The sequence below is a fragment of the Saccopteryx leptura genome, chromosome 3 (assembly GCF_036850995.1).
Source record: "Saccopteryx leptura isolate mSacLep1 chromosome 3, mSacLep1_pri_phased_curated, whole genome shotgun sequence".
Lineage (NCBI taxonomy): Eukaryota > Metazoa > Chordata > Mammalia > Chiroptera > Emballonuridae > Saccopteryx > Saccopteryx leptura.
This window is the reverse complement of record NC_089505.1, coordinates 250,708,192-250,728,620: the sequence shown is the minus strand read 5'-3', so window position 1 is coordinate 250,728,620 and position 20,429 is coordinate 250,708,192.

Genomic DNA, 20,429 nt, shown 5'->3' with positions numbered 1-20,429 from the left:
TAGTGATGCATGATATCGAATGGCTGATTGCAGACTAGTCATGGAGCCATCTAAGTGTCATGCTGAAAGATACAGATGCCAAGAGCTTGAGAGGGGGCTGGTTATACATGATGCAGGCACCATCATAGAAGCAAAAAAGGTATACCTGATGTGTCAGAAAAAAAGGAAAAGAGGTAAGTTTCAAAGCTTAATAGTTAGTTACCTTTTGGGTTGTGTTTGCTGACAAACTGTATAATCTGTGAGCTTGGTCTGCCCTACTTACTATTGAACACCATGCTCAGCCCCCAGAATGTGCGCATACTTATTTGTGAAAGGGGTAAATTAGAGAATAATCAAGTGAGCTACAAAGAGGTAGAAGCACAAGTTCAAGTGCAGTTACTAAAGTCAAAAGCTGTATTTCTCAATGGCTTTTCTCATTCCTTTTTAATAGCATTTGCAAATTTCTGTCGAACTTATTGTACAGTTTTTGTACAGTTGGGCACAATCATCAACTTGCCTGTTGACTCAGTTTCTAAAGACAGTAGGGCTTGAGTTTAATTAAGCTCCAAGTGGATTACTTAGCACCCTTCTGCTCTGCAGCCACAGAACCAAATTATAACTGTGTTAAACCCCCTTGATGGCTCTGTTCACTTTCTAGTGTCTCACGTTGGAAAATAACTCTGAGCTAGATTCCTGTGGTTCAAGGAAAAAGTACTTGTTAAGCTGTAACCCTGACCCTCCCTGTCATAGTTTGAACCTATCCCTATTCTGCTCTGAGGACAGCCAGAGTACAACTGTCCACTAACTTTCACGTCCCACTCTCGATTTCTCTCTGGATCATTTACCTTCTTCTGTGTAACAAACCACCATCCTTAACGGCTTACAACAACAGCCATTTCATTTCGTTCACAATTCTGGGCACTATTGGTTGGGTTCAGCCAGGTGATTCCTGTGGATTGATTGGGCTCACCTGTTCCTGACTGGGCTCATGCACACATCTGAGGGGCTAAAATGGATGGCTGGTACCTCACTCTGCAAGGTCCCATTCTTCAGAAGGCTAAGCCAGCCATGTTCATATAGTGGAAGACGGTAACAGAGGTTGTGAAGCCTCTGAATAGTACTTCAAAACTCATATCATTTCTGCCACATTCTATTGGTCAAAGCCAGTCACTAGGCTATCCTAGATTGAAAGCATAAAAAAACAGATTTTCTTTCCTCATAGAAAGAATTTGTGAATGACCAGAATCATCTTAGACTCTCTTCAGTTTCTTTAGCCTGACACTCACATTTTCCAAAATAAGTTCTACCTCTGTTTCTCTTCTATCCAACCTCCAGGCTCCATGTGTTTCTCACTTATGCATTCCAGAAATATTTATTGAGCATATTTATAAATCAAGATCTATACTAGGTTCACAGTCCCGGTTCTTACCTTTTAAGGAGCTTAAAGCTAGAGGATAAAGCAAATAATTAAAAAATAAGTAGTAAGGAACATAATAAAGTTTCCAAGGCACCACAGAAACTTGGTGTAGGCTCATTAAACTTAAGCCCAAACTGGTGAGCCAGAAGATTCCTGGGAAAGGTAGCACGTGAATGAGCAGGACTCCATTAGATCAGTGCTGCTCCAAGTCATTGGATTAGAGACAGTCTTCAAACGTTTTGTTACTGGTCTGAAAAAAGATAAGAGTTTGGAAAATTTTATAGCAACTTGGTATTGCTACAAAATTCAAACAAGCAATTTTGAAAAAGTATTGGTTTGCAAGAAATTGGAATTTAATTTTAAAAAGAGAGAGATGTTTCATCAGAGATAGTCTGAGAAACACTGAAGGGTGACACAGGGTAGGAGAGGATCTCAGGCACGCCCCCTCAAAGATATTCAGGTCCAAATCACTAGAACCTATAAATGTTACTGTATATAGAAAGGAGTGTTTGCAGCTGGATTAGGATCATCCTGGATGATCTGGAAAGGCATTAAATGCAATCACAAATATCATTGTAAAGGGTGGGCAGAAGGAGATTGGACAGAAGAGGAGAAGACAATGTGACCAGAGAGGCAGAAATTGGAATGATGTGCTCACAAGCCAAGGGACGCTGGCAGCCACAAGAAATTGGAGTAGATATAGGTAGGGTTCTCCCCTGGAGCCTCCAGAAGGAAAATGGACCTACTGACTTTTGATTGAACTTTGGCCTTCAAAACTGTGGGAGAATATATTTCTGTTGTTTAAGCCACCAAATTTGTGTTGCTACAGTGTCTATAGGGAACTATTATAATATATGAAAGCAAGCTGGCATAAAGAAACATGATAAATTCAGGGATATATAGGAAGCTAGAAAATGACTCGAGAAAAAAGATATATGTACAGAGGAGTAGCAGAGATAAGGAGAAAGTGTGAGGCAGGGACCAAGGATCTCAACTTCATCCCATAATAATGTTTGAATAATTAACAAGACTTTGGAAAGCATACACTTTGCCAAAGGTGTTGTGTGCCTGTAGTCTACATGGATTAAAACCACAGAGGAATATTGTTCTTTGAACTCAATTCCAAGAAAAGATTCCATCTTGCATGAGTTTAAATTCAAAATAAGTCATGGTGATTGATGTGTACCCTAAGCTTAACTTTCTCAAGAGAGGAGAACTTTTTAATGAGAAAAGTGATGCATTCAGATTTACCTGATTCATAAGAAGTAGATACTGTAAACAAGCTTCTGAGCCAGTAAAAACACATCTCCCAACACATCTCTGCATAGCCTGAAACATGCCTGCATACACGTGAACACACACATGCACACATGTACCCGCATACACACTGCAAACCTGGCCCACCACACTAACCCAAAGGAAAGGGAAAACCATTAAGGGAGGCATGGAGAGAGACTAAAAACTGGCAATTGCTAGTGACATGTTTACTAAATATGCTTTAAAACATTAAACATGACATTGGAAAGCAGAGCAGCCAAGGGGCTGTAGAAGCCCACTGTTTGCAGTTCAGGTTTGGTCTCTGATCTGCTTTCTCGGCACTTGGCTTCACAACTGGAGCTCAGCCAAATGAATCGGCATCTCTGGAGTCTCCAGGCAACTCCTACTTTGGCATTTCTGACACAGGAGAGCTAGCCAGGAAACCCCTTTTTGGAGGGGAACCATTGGCCAGACTCATTCTATCAACATCCAGACTTCATAGTTAATTACAAACACACAGGACCAACCTGACAGCCAGCTCCACAAGTAGCAGACACCAGCCTTCCCCAGGGAACTGGCTTGGCTCCAGTGAGTAGTCCCAGTTGACAAGACCCTTTTAAGCAAGACAGTCGAAAGGCTCACCAGATTGTGACAGGTTTTGTGTTGCAATGTAAAGGCATTCTCTCCTATCACCTCCATGTCCTCAGTAATACCAGATTCCTATTCAGAGACAGTAAATGGAAATCCCTAGCACTAAGATTATCCAACATTTTCAAAATACAAATGAATTCTTAGTCACATCTCTATTTCCCACCTAGCTGGCTCGAAACTTCTTTTAGGAAAAAAATCTTTTTAAAAAAATAGGAAAAAAATATTTTAAAAAATATTGGTAAAACTCTTGCCCCATGACTCAGGTACGTGGGAAGAAATAGTTGGAATCAGATGCCTCTAATGTCTCCCCCTTTTGGGCATTTTCCAACAAGAAGTTATTGGGGAGGACTGGAAATCTGGCCACAAATGTTAAGATGTAGGCAATGAATTAGTCAAATACTTTTATGGAGAACCCATTTGTACTTGACACTAACCTGGGTTATCTGATGGAAAGCCAGACTTTTTGAAAGAGTTGGGAGCAGGAGAACAGAGTGCTATGCAACTGGATACTGACTGACTAAAACAACTTGAGAAATGCCCCTTGTTCCACCCCTATCCATCAGTACAATCCTGGCACTTGTACTTGTGACAGGAGAGTCATTTTGACTGATAAGTGGCAGGATTAATCACATTATCCCAATAGCCCACCAGTGAGTGACGACACATAAACAGCCAGGACTTGGCCAAAGTCACTCAACTGAGCCAGAGCCTTAAGCCAAAATTCTACAGAGTTTTTATACCCCTAAGACAATTCTACTATTGTGCAGCTTACCACCATAATGTGGAGCTTGGCTCTTAGGAAGAGTTTATAAAAGCTGATTTCCGCCCCTCTTCCTGCTTTAGCACATTGCTTTGCATCCCTTCAACAACTTATTGTGCCACATTCATCTACGTAAGAGCTTTATGCTTTAATCCTGTTAAATGGTGGGGAAATTTCTTCAATTATGCTTCCTTGGTGTGTACTTTTAAGTTATTTTTTTCTATCAAGAAATGTGTATTTCTCTATAAGAAAGAGATGCTTTATCCAGAAACCACCACAACATCGCATCCCAGTAACCCCTTGGTGTCTCTTACTGGGAAAGATTTTTCAAGTAACATTTTCCCATTTCTGTTCCATTGTCCTTTTACATTCTGCCCCTTTGAAGCTTAGGTTCTTTAACTGGGTACACATCTGTCATGCATAACCCTTCCCCTTAAGCATTCCAAAGGTCTGTGGTAGAATACCAAGTCATCCTTCCCAGGTCTACACTAGTCCAGCAGGAAATGTGTGCCCAGAAAGAGAATAGCCCTAATAGAATGACCTTTACTAAGGCTTGACATCTGCTACCTTGTAAGCTTCTTACACACTCAGCCTAATCCACCTGGAGGCTTTTCTGCTTGATGGAAGGTGATAAAAATGCTGTTAGGCTGTAAGCCTTGTCTTAGATTCAAAGCATGTAGGCTGCTTGAGATTCTGAGGCTTAGGGCAGACAGAGGAGGAAATATTTCTTTGTTCAGGTGCAATTCTCAAGATGCTTATTAGGATGAACTCCAGTCTAAGAACAACTTTATTGGTATGAAAGTCAAGGCAAGACTTCCTAATAGGAAGGACGCTCCCAGCTTCTCATCATTTCATAGGAGTAATGTAATGGTGATCATAAAACTTGCCTTGCCGACAAGAACCAAGAAGCCCAACTCTAGAAATTTACAATCCACAGAGGATCAACAGCTTGTATTCTGGATATCTTAAAGGTGAATGCTCTCAAATACTCAACTGTCTATGGTGATGAAAACCTGGACACCCAGAGTTATAAATAATACAGTCTATTTCTTACAGCAACTAAGACTAAGGACTAAATTCCAAATTGAACTGGCTTCTTGATTTATACCTTTGGTGGAGAGAAGAAAACTCAGATGAAGCTTCTGAAAATAACAGAGGCGCATCTCCCAGGAGGGAAGGAGACTTTGAGATAAATTGTTGATGAGCAGCTCCTCAAATAATACAATAATTGTTTATCAGAATCACAAATGAAAGAAAATAGAAACTCTTGTCAGACGACCTGTAAAGGGTGAAAATGTTACTGTATTATGAATTTTTTTTTTCAAAACAAGAAGTGAAATTCCCAATGCTCAACAAACTCGCTCTGAAAAGAATTATTTATAGTCTGCATAGAAAGAAAAGTTTGTTCCATTCAATAAATAAAAAACTTGGTATGTTGAAAAGATATTTGTCCTTTATAAATTGTCTACATTTTTCTCTCATATAGTCATTAGATGTAGAAATATATATATATTATATATTCACACACACACACATACATAAATATCTCACCATTGGTTTATAGCAGGTATGAGATAAATAGGTTTCATGATTGCTGACACCACCAATTCTGTACCCCTTTGAAATATAAACATATTTGAATCTTAGAACACCTGAGAAAAACTGCCTTTCAGGGAAAGAAGTGGGTGATATACATAATACCCTCAAGACACTAATAAAATCTCCATCAATATTCACAACAGATAGGGGATTATTTTATCTTCATTTCATATTAGAATAAAATGTGAGATGGAGTGACCTGCCCAAGGTCACACGACTAGTAAGAAATAGAACTGGCATTCCCCCTGATCTGTGCTTTCTCTGGTATAGCATGTTCCCTTTAGTTTGAACCCTAAATAGACCACCTTTCAGAAAAGCTAATAGTGTCTGTAAGTGACATTATGGAAAGTGATTTATTTCACACAATCTTTATACTTCCTGAAAGAGATGTCTGAATTTGCCAGGAGCTAAACCAGTGGTCGTTCTGCCCCCCTAGAAGGAACATGGCTCCCCTGAGCTGCTAAGTTTAGGCATATCAAATAAAGTGAAAGGAGGTAAAGTTACGCTGATTTTATATCTCCCAGTTGAGATAATGCTACTGAGAACCAGTCAGTTTGAGTAAATTGAACAAGTGCAGTTCTGATTAATTTCAAAGGATAAAGAAGTATAGTATATTTTGTTCCTGAATTAAAAAATAAAATGGATTGAAGCAAAATGAAGATTCTATTCTAAGATCTACTCAGCTTTATGTTTATCTGCTGAATTGCAATAATAAATATGAAAAATAATTTGAGAAATCTATACATGTGCATGATCCTTGTAACTGGAAATATTCAGAGGTAAAACCCCTAAGCAATATATATACAACAGAATAAGTGCAAACCAATCTATTACAATAGCTTTGGCTAACATTTTTCCAGGCTTACCTTATGCCAGGCCTTGTGCTACACAGGCGTTATTTCATTTTCATCTCCACAACACCTCTATCAGAAAAGAATTAACGTTGCCCATTAACAGACTGAAGTTAGAATCTGAGGTTCCCTGAGGTGCCTGATTCAGACTCATGTGAGGAGAAGGCGCAAAGCCGGGAATTGAAGGCCCATCTGTTATCACTCAGTAACTACCTGCTTGTTACATTTTAACCTGGTACTCTATCCATAATATATCAATTTAATAAAGAAAATATCATGAGTTTAGTTTCTAAAAGATTTTAAAAAAAATTTTTTTTATTTATTCATTTTAGAGAGGAGAGGGAGAGACAGAGAGAGAAAGAGAGAGAGAGAGAGGAGAGACAGAGAGAGAGAAGGGGGGAAGGAGCTGGAAGCATCAACTCCCATATGTGCCTTGACCAGGCAAGCCCAGGGTTTCGAACCGGCGACCTCAGCATTTCCAGGTCGATGCTTTATCCACTGCGCCACCACAGGTCAGGCTAAAAGATTTTTTAAACAATGGGCTAACAGTGAATTGTATAACTAATTTCAATTTTGATAACCATCAGTAGGATCCTTACTCATGATCAGCAAGGCCCACCCCAATATAGTGGTACAGGACCTCACCTCTCTACCTCCCTCCTAGCCCTGGGCTCCTCCCAACTCTAACCCCGCTTACCTGACCCCAACACCATACTAAAAGATGTCATGAGAGCAGTCTGAGGTGTTAGAACATGAGGTAAAGTGGACCCAGCAGGATGAGAGGATGACACTTACAAAGGGACAGTAAAAATACCAAACATCTACATAACTATCCCATCACAAGCACACCAGACAAACCTTGCTACCCTTCTCCAAACAAGCTTTCCCCTCTCTCCTGACTCTAAGTCTTGCGTATGTGCATTTTAGCTAACTAAATGCATATGACATTTATTTGCATTCTCTTTCAATTATTTACAGTATTTTTGTCTATATTCAGGTTGTTGGCACCATACTAGGTGCTAAGAATGCAAAAATGAATGTGGTGCCATCCCCTGTTGGCAAAGCCATCACAGCTCAGAGAGAGTGATGTTATCAGAAAGTCCAATGTGGGAGGCAGTGAGGAAGGAGTTAAGTAGAGAGGCGGCAAGATGGTGATGGAGTAGGTGGACACTCCAACTTCCACCTCCCAGAACCAAAGTGGATTATAACTTAATTTTAAGAACAATCATCTGGAAATACCAACTTTGGGATAAACCAAGAAGGATCTATAACCAAAGATCACCAAAGAAGCCACACTGAGAGTGGTAGGAAAAGCAGAAATGCGGAGAGGGCTGCCCAACTCTTGGGAGTGAGCAGCAGCCCAGAGGGACTTGTGTGGTGGGAGGAGAATTTCTCAGAGAGGGGAGGGTCCTGGGCCCAGGACCAAAGCCACAGCTTTCAGCCCTAGAGCCTAGAAGAGGCATACAGACAGTATTTAGCTGTAAAACAAGCCAGGATACTGTTTGCGAGAAAGTGACAGATTTCTCAGACCCAGGATTCTTCTTAAAGGCACCGCGCAGAAAACCTCTCTCACAACAACCCACCACAACCATCCTCGGGGCTCCAGAGGATGGGAGAGAGGAGAGGACCAGAGCAGCAAGAAGAAAGTGTAATCTAGGAGGCACAGGGAGAAACACTTTGAGGGACAGCCACCCTAACCCCTGGGCTGAGTCACTCCCCAAATCTAACATCAATATTTTTCCTGGAACCAGCAATACCAGCAAAGTGAAGCAGGTCACCAGCCAAACAGAAGCTCTCCTGCAGTCAGAGCAAAGAATTGCTTAGAAACAGGGAGCCATCAGGGATAAAGTATTGAGTGCTGAGGTTTGAGCTGCATCATCACCCTCACACTGCTGAGTGCTCACCAGAGGGAGGGCAGTGGTGGGACACAGAAGTGTGGTCCCGTCAGCAGCGGTGGAAGCTGGGGGCTGGCCATGGCTGCGGCCTAGGCAAAGTGCAGTCCTGCCCACAGGGGCAGAAGCCAGGGGCTAGCCACGGCTGCAGGCTAGGTGCATAAGAGCAGTCTTGTCTGCAGTCCTGCCAGTGGGGGCAAGGTGGGAGCTGGGGAACTGGCTGAGGCTTGCGGATTGCAGCTGAGTGCATAAGCACAGCCTCACCCATTAGGGCTGGGCAGAGGCCAGGGACCAGCGAAGGCTTGCAGCCCCAACATGGGAGCGCAGACCCACCTGCGGGAGCAGGGCAGAGGCAGGGGAATGGCCAGAGCTTGCGGTTTGGACACATGAACACAGTTCCACCCTCAGGGGCCAGGCAGAGGCCAGGGGCCAGCCAAGGCTTGCAGCCTGGGCACATAAATGCAGTTCCATTTGAGAAGATGAGGAGGAAGCTGCACAAATGGCAGCGGAGAGCTGGTGCTGGCAAAGCCCATGCCCAAGGCAGCGGCAGAGGGGGTTGCTGGCATGCAGACAAACCATACCTAGGGAACACAGAGACCACACCCATTGGCCTTCTGTGGCCACACCCTTCTTATACACAGACAAAATGGGAAGGCAGAGAAATGCAATCCAAATGAGTCAACAAGAGAAATCCCCCAAAAAAGATCTGAATGAGATGAAAATAACCAAATTACCAGATCCAGAGTTTAAAATAATGATTATTAGGATGCTCAAAGATCTTAGAACAACAATGGATGGACATAATGAGCACCTAAATAAAGAGATAGCAAGTATCAAAAAGGACATTGAAATAATAAAGAAGAACCAGTCAGAAATTACAACTATAATATCAGAAATGAAGACCACACTAGAAGGAATTAAAAGCAGAATGGATAAAGCTGAGGATCGAATCAGAGAATTAGAAGATAAGATAAATGAAAGCAAGGAGGCAGAGCAGCAAAAAAAAAAAAAAGGCTGCCCAAAAACTCTGAGAAAACTCTAAGAGAGCTCTGTGACAATATGAAGAGAAACAACATCTGCCTCATAGGGATTCCTGAAGGGGAAGAGAAAGATAAAGAGATAGAGAATCTGAAAAAGTCACAGCTAAAAACTTCCCTAAATTGATGAAGGAAAAAGTCACACAAGTTCAAGAAGCACAGACAGTCCCATTAAGGATGAACCCAAAGAGGCCTACTCCAAGACACATCATAACTAAAACACAAAAATTAAGAGATAAAGAAAGAATACTAAAAGTTGTAAGAGAAAAGCAGTCAATTACCTACAAAGGAGCCCCCATAAGGATGACATCTGACTTCTCAACAGAAACATTAAAGACCAGAAGGGAATAGCAAGAAATATTCAAAGTAATGAGAAAATAAGAGCCTACAACAAAGACTTCTCTGTCCAACAAGGCTATCATTTAAAATTGAAGGAGAAATAAAAAACTTCCCGGACAAAAAAAAACAAAACTCAAGGAATTCATTACAATCAAACCAATACTACAAGAAATGTTAAGGAGCCTGCTATAAACAGAACAAAGGGAGGGAAAATCTAATAAAAGAGGAAAGTAGGTTTAAAGAATAAAATAACAATAAACAACTACATATCAATAATAACCTTAGATGTAAATGGAATAAATGCTCCAATCAAGAGACATAGGGTAGCTGCATGGTTAAAAAAACAGGTTCTATACATATGCTGTATACAAGAGACCCACCTCAAAACAAAAGATACACATAGACTGAAAGTAAAGGGATGGAAAAAAATATTTCATGCAAATGGAAATGAAGAAAAAGCTGGGGTAGCAATACTTAAAACTGACAAAATACACTTTAAAACAAAGGCTATAATAAGGGATAAAGAAGGTCACTACATAATGATAAAGAAAACAATCCAACAGGAAGATATAACCATTATAAATATCTATGCACCTAATATAGGAGCACCTAAATACAGAAAGCAGACTTTGATGGATATAAAGGGTGAGAACAACAGTATACTATAATAGTAGGGGATTTCAATATCCCACTAACCTCACTAGATAGATCCTCAAGAAAGAAGATTAACAAAGAAACAGCAGACTTAAAGGACACACTACATTAACTGGATTTAATAGATATCTTCAGACCCTTTCACCCTAAAGCTGCAGAATATACATTCTTTTCAAGTACTCATCATACATTCTCTAAGAAAGATCACATGTTAGGATAAAAAACAAGTCTCAATAAATTAAAAAAGATTGAAATCATATCAAGCATCTTCTCAGATCACAATGGCATGAAACTAGAAATCAACTACAATAGAAAAACTGAAAACAATCAAACACTTGGAAACTAAATAGCATGTTATTAAATAACAAATGGGTTAACAATGAGATCAAAGAAGAAATAAAAAATTTCCTTGAAACAAATGAAAATGAACATACAACAGCTCAAAATTTATGGAACATAACAAAAGCAGTCCTGAGAGGGAAGTTCATAGCACTACAGGCATACCTTAAGAAGCTAGAAAAAGCTCAAATAAACACCTTAACCCTGCATCTAAAAGAACTAGAAAAAGAACAGCAAGTAAAACCCAGAGGACATAGAAGGAAGGAAATAATAAACATCAGAGTGGAAATAAATGCCATAGAGGCTAAAGAACCAATACAGAGGATCCATGAAACCAAGAGCTAGTTCTTTGAAAAGGTAAACAAGATAGATGAACCTTTAACCAGACTCACCAAGAGAAAAAGAGAACTCAAATAAATAAAATTAGAAATGAGAGAGGAAGTAATAACTGACATAGCAGAAATACAAAGGGTTGCAAGAAAATACTATGAAGAACTGTATGCCATAAAATTAGACAACCTAGGCAACATGGACAAATTCCTAGAAACATATAATCTTTCAAAAATCAATATAGAAGAATCAGAAAACCTAAACAGACCAATTTCATCAAATGAGATTGAAACAGTTTTCAAAAAACTCCCAACAAACAAAAGTTCTGGGCCAGATGACTTCACAGGCAAATTTTACCAAATAGTGAAAGAAGAACTAACTCCTATCCTTCTTAAGCTATTCCAAAAATTCAAGTGGAGGGAAGACTTCCAACCTTCTTTTATGAGGCGAGCACAATACTGATTCCAAAACCAGGCAAAGATACTACAAAGAAAGAAAACTATAGACCAATATCCCTGATTAACTTAGATGCTAAAATTCTCAACAAAATATTAGCAAACCAGATCCAGCAATACATGAAAAAAATCATACATCATGATCAGGTGGGATTTATTCTGGGGAGACAAAGCTGGTACAATATTTGCAAATCAATCAATGTGATTCAACACATAAACAAAAGGAAGAATAAAAATCACATGATAATATCAATAGATGCAGAAAAAGCATTTGATAAAATCCAGCACCCATTTATGATCAAAACTCTTAGCAAAGTGGAGATACAGGAATCATACCTCAACATATAATAAAGGCCATCCCAAAGCCAACATTATAATCAATGGGCAAAAATTAAAAGAAATTCCCTTAAGATAAGTTACAAGGCAGGGGTGCCCCTTTCAGCACTCTTATTCAACATAGTTCTGGAAGTCCTAGCCATAGCAATTAGACAAGAAGAAGAGATAAAAGGCATCCAAACTGGAAAAGAAGAAGTAAAACTATCATTATTTACAGATGATATGATATTGTACATAAAAAACCCTAAAGTCTCAGTCAAAAAACTACTGGACCTGATAAATGAATTCAGCAAGGTGGCAGGATATAAAATCAATATTTCTATATCAGTGGCATTTTTATATATCAATAATAAACTGTTTGAAATAGAAATTAAGAAAATAATCCCCTTCATTATTGGAACAACAAAAAAATAAAGTACCTGGTAGTAAATTTAACCAAAGAGGTTAAAGACTTGTACTTGGAATATTATAAAACATTGATAAAGAAAATCAAGGACTATACAAACAAATGGAAGCATATACGATGTTCATGGATAGAAAAAAGAAACATTAAAATGTCTATATTATCCAAAGCAATCTACAAATTTAATGCAATTTGTATTAAAATACCAATGACATATTCCAAAAATTTATACAAAACCAAAAAAGAACACAAATCGCCTCAGCAATCCTGAAAAAAAGAACAAAGTGGGGGATATCACACTTCCTGATATCAAGTTTTACTACAAGGTCATTCTACTCATAACAGCTTGGTACTGGCATAAGAACAGGCATACAGATCAATGGAACAAAACAGAGAACCCAGATAAACCCACACATATATGGACAATGGATATTTGACAAAGGAGGTAAGAGCATACAATGGAGTAAAGACAGTCTCTTTAACAAATGATGTTGGGAAAATTAGACAGGTACTTGCAAAAAAAGAAACTGGATCACCAACTTACACCATTCACAAAAATAAACTCAAAATGGATAAAAGATTTCAATGTAAGTCATGAAATCATAAACATCTTGGAAGAAAACATAGGCAGTAAACTCTCTGATATCTGTCATAGCAATATTTTTGCTGATTTATCTCCATAGCAATATTGTTGCTGATTTATCTCCAGTGAAATAAAGGACAGGATGAACAAATGGGACTATATGAAACTAAAAAGCTTTTGCACAGCAAAAGACACCATGAACAAAATAAAAAGACAACCCATACAATGGGAGAATATATTCACCAATACATCCGATAAGGGGTTAATAACCAAAATTTATAAAGAACTTGTAAAACTCAACACCAGGAAGGTAAACTATCCAATCAAAAAATAGGCAAAAGAAATGAATAGACACTTCTCCAAAGAGGACATTCAGATGGCCAATAGGCAGATGAAAAAATGTTCAACATAACTAATCATAAGAGAAATGCAAATTAAAACCACAATGAAATACCACCTCATACCTGTCAGAATGGTGCTCATTAACAAAACAACACATAATAAGTGCTGGAGAGGATGTGGAGAAAAGGGAACCCTCCTGCACTGCTGGTGGGAATGCAGACTGGTGCAGCCACTGTGGAAAACAGTATGGAGATTCCTCAAAAAATTAAAAATGGAACTGCCCTTGACCCAGCTATCCCACTTTTAGGAATATATCCTATGAATACCAAATCACTGATTCAAAAGAAAAAATGTACCCCCATGTTTATTGCAGCATTTTTTACAATGCCAAGATCTGGGAACAGCCCAAGTGTCCGTCAGTGGATGAGTGGATTAAAAAGCTGTGGTACATATACACAATGAAATACTACGTGGCTGTGAGGAAGAAGAAAATCTTACCTTCTGCGACAACATGGATGGACCTGAAAACTATCATGCTAAGTAAAATAAGCCAGGCAGAGAAAGAAAAATATCATATGACCTCACTCATTCGAGGAATTCAATGAACAATGTGAACTGAGGAACGGAACAGAGGCAGAGGCGGGATCAAAGGGACCAGAGGAAAAGTGGAAGAGAAGATGGGATCAGAGAAGGGAAAGAGATTAGTGAAATTATATATACATAACACAGCATTATAGAGAACAGGACAGCAAATCCTGGAGGGAAGGGGGGAAAGGCAATGGGGGGAGGGAGAAAAGGGGGAGCAAGGGGAACACGGGGGTGGGGGGAGATATATTTGTTGGGACACTTGAATCTATGTAAACACAATAAATTAAAATCATAAAAAAAAGAGTTAAGTAGAGGGAACTCTGGGAACACACAGGACAGGCAACCCCCAGTCTGGGCGGAGTCAGCTGGTTGGAGAAGACCTTCTGGAGCAAGTGCTTCATGAGCTGATTTAGATTCTAAAAAGTATTACGTCACTGAAAGAAAGGAGGTAAGTAAGAGGATGGTGTTAGGGGCAGAGTGGATCTCAAGATTCAGAAATAGCCTGATGTGTCTGGTGACTCACTATCTATAGTAGAAGGTTCAAATAAGGCAGCTATTTTAATTCCTAAGGACCTTAGAAAAACAGAGATTAGAGATCAAGGGGGAGAAACTTTATGCTAACTCTCCTCTTTCCACTCCTGGATTGATTCAAGTCACTCCATCGCTTCTATCCAATTCTCAGTGGTGGTTATGGCCACTCAGCAGTGGGCAGCACTAAATTAAAAAAAAACAGTGCTTTGGGTTCAAGTTACAAACTTTAAAAACAAGTACAGGTGCCAGCCAAGTGGCACTGATATGCACAGGTAGTGCCTCTGCTTCTCTCTGTCCCAAGTCTATGCCTTCACAGGTGCCTATTTGCTCCTGAAACAGCAAAGAAGCTGCAAAAATCCAAAAGAAGTTTAGGATTTCCAACAACACAAGTCTATCCTCTACCTTATGAAATGACTAACAATTCCACGATTTATTGAGGTCTTCCTATGGGTCACACAACCATCAGCTCCCACATGGACACTCAGTGGCATCCTAACACATCTACTTGTATCCTATCTCGTCCTTCTGATGCCTTCTGCATTCAGAGCCAGGAAAGTCTTTGAGAAGTTCACTTACAAAATTAATTCTCTACCCCATCCTCGCTACCTTACATACCCAAGCCCTCATGTACACTATGCTCAATGGCTTCCCATTCCTCTTAAGATGAAATAAAAACTTTTATAAAGCCCTTTGATGGTGTGTCTCCTCTCTCTCCCTTCTTGTTTCTTTCTCTTTTTTTAATTTTTATTTATTGATTTCAGCAAGAGAAAAAGGAAGAGAGAAAGAGAGAGAGAGAGAGAGAGAGATATGCAGGAACATCTATCTGTTCCTGTATGAGCCCTGACTGGGGATTGAACTGGCAATCTCTGTATTTTGGGACGATGTGCTAACCAAGCAAGCTACCCAGCCAGGGCTCTTCATCCTTTACTTGCACTACATGTCTCCAGATTCTACTCAACACCCGGAGACCTTCTTTCATTTTCTTGAGCCTGAGATACTCATGCATGGTTTTCCTTCTGCCTGAACCATAGTTTCCTCTCCTCTTCATCTTGTTAACTTTTAAACAACCTCCAAATGGCTCAATTATCACCTCCTCAGGGAAGCTTTCCTAAACACACTGTTCCAGATCAGTATTACATGAAATGTTAAAGGGTCTCCTTTAAGAAGAAGAGGAAAAAAGATAAAAAATAAGAAAAATAAAATAGCAATAAATACATATCAATCAAAAATGAATTTCATGGATACAGAGAACATTTTGATGTTTACCAGATGAGAGAGGGATTGGGAGAAACCAGTGAAAAAGGTGAAGGGATTAAGAAGTACAAATTGGTTGCTATAGGATAGCCATAGGGATGTAAATTATAGCATAGGGAATATAGTCAATAATATTCTAATAACTATATGTAACTATATATGTTGTCAGATGAATATGAGACTTATTGGGATGATCACTTAGTAAGTCATATAATATTTAATCTCAGGGTTATACACCTGAAACTAGTATAATATTATATGTCAATTGTAATTTAAAAATAAAAAGTGATTAAAAATAAATTTAAAAAATAAGGAATAATGGCCTAATATTTATTGTTTCACTATGGATTACTGGCAACCATGTCATTTATAAAGTTGACTAAGAAAAAATACTGCTTAATACACACTTAGTTTGTGTCTTGACAAACAAAGAGTATTCAAATAAAATATAAAACATTTATATGCTATATTGTTCCTGAATACTCTAAAATCTCAGAAACATTGAGGTAGCAATGTTTGGTCCAGGTCTGTGCCATCTAATACAGTAGCCATTAGCCACATGGGACGACTGAGTACTTGAAATGTAGCTAGTTCAAATTGAGATGTATTGTATACTTTAGAGTTCTAAGACATGGTATAAAAAAAAAAAAGAATGTAAAAAATCCCATTAGTAACTTTTTTATGATTACATATTGAAATAATATTTTGGATATATTGAATGATATAAAATGTACTTTTAACATGATTTTAATGCTCTTCTTTTTTTAAAGTGGCTACTAGAAAATTTTAAATGATCTATATGACTCATGTTACATATCTCTTGAACAGTGCTGGTCTGAAGCTTTACCATTTAACTTCCTTCAGTTAAAAGAAGATTTTTTTCGCCCTGGCCGGTTGGCTCAGCGGTAGAGCGTCGGCCTAGTGTGCGGAGGACCCGGGTTCGATTCCGGCCAGGGCACACAGGAGAAGCGCCCATTTGCTTCTCCACCCCTCCGCCGCGCTTTCCTCTCTGTCTCTCTCTTCCCCTCCTGCAGCCAAGGCTCCATTGGAGCAAAGATGGCCCGGGCGCTGGGGATGGCTCTGTGGCCTCTGCCTCAGGCGCTAGAGTGGCTCTGGTCGCAACATGGCGACGCCCAGGATGGGCAGAGCATCGCCCCCTGGTGGGCAGAGCGTCGCCCCATGGTGGGCGTGCCGGGTGGATCCCGGTCAGGCGCATGCGGGAGTCTGTCTGACTGTCTCTCCCTGTTTCCAGCTTCAGAAAAAATGAAAAAAAAAAAAAAAAAAAAAAAGAAGATTTTTTTCATAAAATATCTTTATGAAGGCAAACTCTACCTGATAGAAAACTAATATACACAGATGAAGAAAGATACTATTATCACATGCCATTTTTAATGATATTCCGCTGACTTTTATTCTAAATAAAAGGAAAGAAATAGGCTAAGAAGTCAACATCTGCCTACTAAAAAAAAAATCATGAGAAGACTGAGTCATGTCTTGTGATTAAAACCCTATTCATCCACTCTTTTCCCTTTAAAAAGTATTAAAGCCCAACAAAATTTAAAAGTAGTCCCTCTCTGACCCTATATGCTCCCACAGCCAAAAAAGAATGTGGCTTGAAAAATACCTGATGATATAACAAAAAGAATGAGAAGTTGTAAACCAGAAACTACCATGTGAATAGTTGAGTCTGTCAAGAATCTACTTCATAAAATATGTGACATAGCTTGGTCTCTTTTACCTCAGCAAATATAAAAAGGCCAGCCACAAGGAGACACAACAAAACCCGTGCAGTGCTGCAGAGGAACCCGGCAGCTGCCCAAGGAAGGGCATCTTCTTGACATCAACCAGCCCAGCCAGAGAAAAGCAGTGAGACTTCAGCCCTTGACACATTAAGTCCTTGCTCTGGTACCCCACTCCAGATCTAAAGCACCTCTACTTAGCTACAGTCTGAGCATAACAACATGGGAGATCAGTCTTCTTTTCTCTAAAATTGTCTTTAACCGTGAGTAATTTGGCACTACTTTCTGCATGAGTTGTCCTCTCCAAAAATGAGCAGACTTGGGCTCGTGAAATGGAAATTGATTTACTTTCTGTTCTTCTTGAACTCATCTATTTCAGGTCTACTTCTTCTGGGATGTGCTGGGAGACCGCACTGTTTTCAAGTTGTGAAAATTTCTTTAAAAAAAAAAACAAAGCAACTGAAGGGAATTTGGAATGAGAGTGCACCTGGCTAACTGGTTTCCCATCCGGCACTGCATCTCTTACTAAGCGGGGAGAATCAAGCTGCTATCTACTGGCGAGGCAGCAGCAGCCTTGTGAGTGACTAGGCATCTTTTCCCTTTCTCGGCCGGATCCACTCTATTTTACATATCTTGCTTGTTTAAGAAAGAGCATATAGATACAATAAAAACACTGAAGGAAAGCCCATTCTCTGCTTTGGATTGAGTTATTCAACCACTCACTTCAGGAACCTGGTGCAGGCAGACGCCTGTATCAGATGCTGTGGAGAACCAGAAGCCAAAACGTGACTTTTCATCTTCTCTTTATAAAATAATTGAAAAAAAAACAAAACAAAAAGATGGACATATTCAAAAATAGAAAGAGCATATATATATACATTTTAACATTTCTATAAATAATATCAAGCAGAAATGGTATAATTAGATGCTAAATTATAGTGATGATTGTTCAAAGGTGAATTACAGAGCTTTGGCCCACTTTGGGGGAAATGTAATTAACGTTGCTGCCAATGTCTCCTGGCAAGCCATCACCACAAACTAACCATTTGATTTTCTAATAAAGCGCCATTGTGATCTACAAAAGCAACACTATTCCTTTAGGTGCTGGATTAGAATCCAGGCAAGTCCACAATATAGTCTTTACACATCATCAACTTCCACACAGGACATAAATTGCACTAATATAGTAATATACTGAAATCTCAGACCAACTGTTTGTCATCGGATTAGAATGTGATGACACACAAAAAAAAGATGTGAGACGGAATCTTTGCTGAGGTCTAAATTCACATTGGAAGTCTGGAAAGAAAAGACCGTTTATAAAATTATAGCCCAGGAATTGCTGCCAAAGTCAGCCTTTGGTGCAGCTGTAAGTCGGATGGAATCCACCTCCCTGACATCAGACCCACCCACTGGAATGCTGCTCCTCCGACTGTAGCTTCCCCGACTGACTGGAAACTGCATGTCATAGTACAAAGTAGGAGCTGTCACACCAGTGCTGTTGGCCTGATTGATCTTTAGGGTTGGTAGGAATTTACCCTCTCCCACCCAGCAAAAAAGGAGGCTATCAGAATGTTTGTGGTTTCAGCATTACCACATATCATCCCCAGGTTTTGAGTTCTGCTCAAAAATCAGTCACATTTCATGCAGTCTTCACCTTTGATGTGGGGGGTGCCTGTTCTCTTCCTTTGTCCTTTTTTCTCATTCTTCCATTTCCTCTCCTTCATCTTTTGTTTTTTGAGAAATGCTGACTTTTTTCGTAAAGATCTACTTCCACAAACACTGTGCTATATCACTTCCAAACCTGAAGGATATAGTTCTGTTTTCTATGGTGGAGAAGCATTTGGGCTATATGTAAAGATGCCAGGGAAGCGCTGTTTCTGCCAAAAGTTTGTCTAGATGAAAAAATAAGCTAAGTTTGATACAATTACTTATATACATCAGAAAATCTCAGAGGACTATCTTAAAGGTTATATATACTGCTCACAAAAATTAGGGGATATTTTATGGCTTCATATTCATTTTGAAATATCCCCTAATTTTTGTGAGAAGTATATATACATATATATTTACATATATAAAATGTTTGGAGTTACAGTCACTATATGAAAATGTTTAAATAAGTTTTAAGTCATTCGGGGGGCAGCAGGATGGTGAGGTTGGTAAGTATAAGGTTAACTTAAGATTTATTAACTGCTTATATGTCATGTAAGTTGATCCTCATAAAACAAATGTTAGGGAAAAGAACTAAAGATTTATTCAATTTTATAAGTAGGAAAAATGGTGTTTAAAGATGTAAAGTAAATTGCCCAAAGTTACCTCCTAAGTGACAAAGCCTAAATTATCAGAATTCAAGTTTTCTGACTCTTAATTCAAAGTTCTACCTCCAAACACTTATTTGGATGGTAGAGTTGGGTTGCAATAAAAAAAAAGTTCTTAGATTCAGAGCAATGGATTAAAATCAACGAATCTTTCTACCTTTCAGCTATAGTACATACACAAAACTGCCTTGCTAGTCTCAACAACAACTTTTAAAAGTTAGCAAGTGCTTTTTTTCCATATGATATAAACTCCTGCCTGTATGGGCAGTTAACCATTAATAATTATGGATTGGTTTGTTAATATTTATTCACAATAATTTCTTGAGCACTTGCTATGTGCTGGGCTCTCTGCTAGTTATGAGCTATTAATTAATACAGTAACTTTGTATTGGAGCATCACCCATGTGCTCTAAAATGAGCTGACCATTCTAGATACCAAAAGTTTGTTTTTGTAATTAATTCTTGGTTTTTCCTCATAAACCTTAGATGATCCACTGCTTATTCTAAGGGTGGGGTATCAGAGCGGATATCTCTTTATGACATCAGTGTTAAAATTGAGTAGCAAAATCAAATATAAGGGGTGGGAAAGGAACATGGCAGATGCTAAGAAGATGCTTTCAAATCACCATGCTAGAAAGCATGTGTATAGGGATCAAGAGACATTGACTATGAACAGACGTGAGTTTGCAGGGCAATTTAAAATTAAGGACAGTAGGAACTCTGAAGAAGGCAAGGCCAATGCAGACAATCCACTCAAGGTCACAGCAAATTT